Here is a 5,740-nt window from a genome sequence, read left to right on the forward strand (position 1 = left end):
AGGGATGTAAACAAAGTTGTGCACAAAACTTTAGATAAATAAGCTTTTTTTGTGCGTAAGGAACATTTCTCATAACTTTTTTTCAGCTCATGAAACATGGGCCCAACAATTAACATATTGCGTTCATATTTTTGTTCAGTGTAGGTGTGATTTCTAAATAAGTGACAGTTGATAATAAGCAGTGGTATGCAGCAGGAATGCACCAGAATGACACACTGGCCTTCAAACAAAAGTCCAGCTGACTTACTGGCTGGATGGTTTACGGAGGTTAGCATACAGAAAACGTGTATTTTATTTTTTTTCTTGTAGGAATATATCAAAGAATTGTAGGAGTATTTTGTAAAGGGAAAGAATTATTGTATTGTCATACACTTATTAATATACACATTTAATAAAACAAACATCTTATCAAAAATTTATTACTTTAATTTCAGAATTTTCAGAATGAGATAATATTCTGCTCTAATTTCTACTTCTGATACAATCTACTCAGTCATGTGTAGAGTGTTGGAAATGACCAAGATACATGTGTAACGGATGTGAAACGGCTAGCTTAGTTAGCGGTGCGCGCTAAATAGCGTTTCAATCGGTGACTTCACTTGCTCTGAGAAGTAGTAGTTCCCCTTGCTCTGCAAGGGCCGCGGCTTTTGTGGAGCGATGGGTAACGATGCTTTGTGGGTGACTGTTGTTGATGTGTGCAGAGGGTCCCTGGTTCGCGCCAGCAGCAGTGGAGAGCCAGCAGTGGAGAGCCAGCCAGCAGTGGAGAGCCAGCAGTGGAGAGCCAGCAGTGGAAAGCCAGCAGTGGAGAGCCAGCAGTGGAGAGCCAGAGGCGCTGTGCAGGCAGGGCCTGTAACCCTCGCATGGGGAACCTAGCCTTGGGTTCGAGGACTACTCAACCAGTCTGTGTGTGGATCCAACTCCACAGAGTCCTACTGCTCCTAACAACAGACTTCTAGTTCTCCCCACAAGGAGTCTTCCTGCCCAGCAGTACCCAAATGCAGCAAGTGCAACGCAGCCCTCCCCCACCAGGCCCACCTAACCACTGCCATGACCGCCTCGTCCTTTGAATACCCAGATACATGGTGGCAGTCTGCAGAGAGGGTGGAGACCGAGACCCTCCAACTAGACCTGGAGACAGAGTTCTACTTCACCCACCTGATCCTGGTGTTCCGTTCCCCTCGCCTCTCTGCCATGCTGCTGGAACGTTCCCAGGGCCACGGACAGACCTGGAAGACCCTCAGGCACCATCGAGGACCACTTTGGAAATAAGTGTTTTAATTCATACTTTGATGTGTTATGCTTTGGGATCAAAATACACCTATTTTCTTTTAACCCAGGTACTTCGCCAGGGACTGTGAGGGCACCTTCGGCCTGGCCGAGGATGGGGGAGAGTGTGGCAGCCTGTACCTCCAAGTACTCAGGAGTGTTCCCTGTGAACACTGTTTTCTGTCTCCCTCTTTTACTCCTGTGGCAGATCCACAGGGGGTGTGTGCGTGTAGCTGTGTGTATCTGTCTGTAACAGTAATCCAGTAATACATATGTAATACACTGCTCCCTCCCTCCCTTGTGGCAGGTCCACGGGAGGTGTGTGTGCAGACACAAAACAGCTGGCGACCACTGTGAGCGCTGTGCTCCCCTCTACAACGAACAGCCTTGGCAAGCTGCCAACGGTATCATAGGAGCACCGCATGTATGCAAGAGTGAGTCTTACAGGGTCGGGAAGGTTAACAGGCAAAACCACGTACATTATACAATATACACAGCCACAGCCAGACATCTTCACTAGTAAATGTATGATTCAATAGGTACAGTACATTTTATTTTTGTTATTCAGGATGCCATTGATTTATCGATGCAAATATTAGTGAAACCTATTATCTGTACCTTTGAGAAAACACTGAACACACTGGATTAGAACGCTGTCAAACATCTTGTTATATTTCCTGTGCGGATCAACATATTTTCACGTCGGTCATTGTCGCAGTGTGAATAAGGTCTATAGGAAAACAGAAATGTGTTTACTCTTTCTTTTTAGAGTGTAAGTGTGCAGACATGCAGACAGCTGTCACTTTGACCAGGGTGTGTGGCTGGCATCAGGATAGTGTAGTGGGTGTGTGTGTGACTCCTGCCGACACAATACAGAGGGCAGGCAGTGCCAGATCTGTAAGAGAGGGTTCTACAGACACCCCAACAGACCCAGCTCTGCCCAGACTGCTGCACATGCAAGAGAACATACAGTGCATTTGGAAGGTATTCAGACCCCTTGACTTTTTCCGCATTTTGTTACGTTACAGCCTTATTCTGAAATTGATTAAATTGTTTTCCCCCCTCATCAATCTACACACAGTACCCGATAATGTGGGTTACTGTGTGTAGATAGATTTTTTAAAATTGCAAATGTATTAAAAATTGAACACTGAAATATCACAGTTACATATGTATTCAGACCCTTTACCCAGTACTTTGTTGAAGCATCTTTGGCAGCGATTATAGCCTCAAGTCTTCTTGGGTATGACAGTAGTTTGGCACACCTGTATTTGGGGAGTTTCTACCATTCTCTGCATATCCTCTCAACTTCTGTCAGGTTGGATGGGGAGTGTCGCTGCACAGGGATAATGATTTACTGAATACTTAAGGTATTTCTGTTTTTTATTTTTAATAAATATGCAAACATTTCTAAAAGCCTGTTTTCACCTTGTCATTTTGGGGTATTGTGTGTAGATTGAGAAAAAACATTTATTTAATCTATTTTTGAATAAGGCTGTAATGTAACAAAATGTGGAAAAAAGGGAAGGGGTCTGAATACTTTCCGAAAGCACTGTACTTCTGCCTGCATCTCTCTGTCCCTGTTATAGCTTCTTTGTTACTATGTTGTAACCCAGCTCTGTCCATGTAAGAGTACACACTTATCCCTCTCTGTCCCTGTTATATTTTCTTTGTTACTATGTTGTAACCCAGCTCTGTCCATGTAAGAGTACACACTTATCCCTCTCTGTCCCTGTTATATTTTCTTTGTTACTATGTTGTAACCCAGCTCTGTCCATGTAAGAGTACACACTTATCCCTCTCTCTGTCCCTGTTATATTTTCTTTGTTACTATGTTGTAACCCAGCTCTGTCCATGTAAGAGTACACACTTATCCCTCTCTCTGTCCCTGTTATATTTTCTTTGTTACTATGTTGTAACCCAGCTCTGTCCATGTAAGAGTACACACTTATCCCTCTGTCTGTCCCTGTTATGATTTGTTACTTGTTTTTTAACCCTAACCCTCAGCCTCTGACTCTTGCACAAGTAAGAGAGAAAGGGAATTATTTGTTTGATTTGTTATTACTTTGGCCTGACATGGGCAACTATCTCCATGGTGATGACAATGGTGTCCATTGTGGTGGTATCCACGTCTCCCTCCCTCTTGTGTCTGACTTGTTACTATGTTGTTACTATTGCCTGGTATGGGTTGCCATGGTCAACATAACAGCAGTGATTGTCAATCGTGGTCTTGAGTAGGTTTTATTTGTGTGAACGTTTTTTTTCTCCAGCTCAGCAATGAAACACCTGATTTAGCTCATCAAGGTGTTGAATATCAGTTGAATCAGGTGTGATGAAGTCACTAAGCCGTAACAAAAACATTCAGTAGTAGAAGGTTAGTTATGCCCATTGTCAGCTCTGACATTATGTTAAGATATATATGATCTTATCGAACCCATGGGTAGTTACACACACACACGCACGCAAGCAAGCAGACACACATACACACACAGACATTAACATATTCTCTCTTTCTTCCCAGAAAAATGTGAGTGTAAGGAGATGACTATTGGCAAACCCAAACTCTTCTGTGCCAAGGAGTATGACTATGGTAGGTGGGATTAAGAAAGATGCACGTGGGAAAAGTGGGAAAAGTTCCTGGGAAAAGCCTTCACAACTACATAACCTTAGCATTAGCCATGAATGATGTCATACATTGTCTCCTGTGGCTCCACCTGGCATTGTATTCCTCTTTCTCTGAGAATTCACTGTAAAAAGAGATTAAAATAATCTCAGACAATGCATATGTAAAGATAACACTGTAGATTAAAATTGAAATCTAATACATTGCATGTTTGAGGTTAGCCAACTACTATTTTATGGTTGGTGGTATGCATAACAACAACCCTAGGAGTTAGCTATAGAGTACAAACAGATCTGGGACCAGTCTGTAGTGAATGATGCCAAATTAATTGAAAAGAAAATGCTAGTACACTGCATGTTTGAGGCAGTAGTAGATGGTGCCAGCAGAATTGAAAAGGGATTGATACCAACAGTATTGAACAGAGATCGATTGATCTCTTCTCCATAGTGCTGATGGTGAGGATTGTGGCGGCCCATGATCAGGGCTCCCATGCTGAGGTGGAGGTCAAGGTAAAGAAGGTCCTATACTACAGCAGCCAGGTGAGGATCCAGAGTGGTCACATCACCCTTTTCCCAGAGTCCTGGACCAACCATGGGTGCATCTGCCCCCTCGACCCAGGTGAACGCTTGCATTTTGCACAGGTAGTTGGTCAGGCAACTGGACCTTGACTGCTTCCTACCCAATCATTATTAACTCCGGATGCATCCCTGCCTTGTTTGGCCCTCGCACGCTAGACTTATTTACATTAGATGACTCACCGCAACCTTAATCTGGTTCACCAGAGCATTCTATAATTTATATATATACACACAGTATCAGTCAAAAGTTTGTACACGCCTACTCATCTAAAGGTTTTTATTTATTTTGACTTTCTACATTGTAGAATAGTACTGAAGACATTAAAACTATTAAATAACACATATGGAATCATGTAGTAACCAGAAAAGTGTTAAACAAATCAAAATATATTTTAGATTCTTTGAAGTAGCCCCCCTTTGCCTTGACAGCTCTGCACACTCTTGCCATTCTCTCAACCAGCTTCACCTAGAATGCAACAGTCTTGAAGGATATGCTCTGCACCTGTTGGCTGCTTTGTTGCTTTGTTGCTCTGCTTTGTTGGCTGCTTTTCCTTCGCTCTGCGGTCCAACTCAACCCAAGATAGCATGGCGTATCACTGCAGAATGCTGTGGTAGCCATGCTGGTTAAGTGTGCCTTAAATTCTAAATAAATGACCAATACTGTCACAATCAAAGCACCTCCATACCATCACACCTCCTCCTCCATGCTTCATGGTGGGAAACACACATGCGGAGATCATCCGTTCACCTACTTTGTGTCTGACAAAGACACGGCAGTTGGAACCAAAAATCTCAAATTTGGACTCAACAGACCAAAGGACAGATTACCAACGATCTAATGTCCATTGCTCGTGTTTCTTGGCCCAAGCAAGTCTCCTCTTCTTATTGGTGTCCTTTGGTAGTGGTTTCTTTGCAGCAATTCGACCATGAAGGCCTGATTCACGCAGTCTCCTCTCAACAGTTGATGTTGAGATGTGTCTTACTTGAACTCTGTGAAGCATTTATTTTGGATACAATTTCCGAGGCTCGTAACTCTCATGAACTTATCCTCTGCAGCAGAGGTAACTCAGTGTCTTCCTTTCCTGTGGCGCTCCTCATGAGAGCCAGTTTCATCATAACACTTGATGGTTTTTGCGACTGCAATTGAAGACACTTTCAAGGTTCTTGAAATTTTCCGTATTGACTGACATTCATGTCTTGAAGAAATGATGGACAGTCATTTCTCTTTGCTTATTTGAGCTGTTCTTGCCATAATATGGACTTGGTCTTTTAC

The 5,740-nt window shown here is 43.0% G+C and overlaps 1 pseudogene; it reads left to right on the forward strand.

Annotated features, from left to right (window-relative positions):
• The first annotated feature begins 788 nt into the window (after positions 1 to 788).
• Positions 789 to 4,723, forward strand: LOC112253500 (annotated as a pseudogene).
• The last annotated feature ends 1,017 nt before the right edge of the window (positions 4,724 to 5,740 follow it).

The sequence above is a fragment of the Oncorhynchus tshawytscha genome, linkage group LG06, assembly GCF_018296145.1.
Source record: "Oncorhynchus tshawytscha isolate Ot180627B linkage group LG06, Otsh_v2.0, whole genome shotgun sequence".
Classification (NCBI taxonomy): domain Eukaryota; kingdom Metazoa; phylum Chordata; class Actinopteri; order Salmoniformes; family Salmonidae; genus Oncorhynchus; species Oncorhynchus tshawytscha.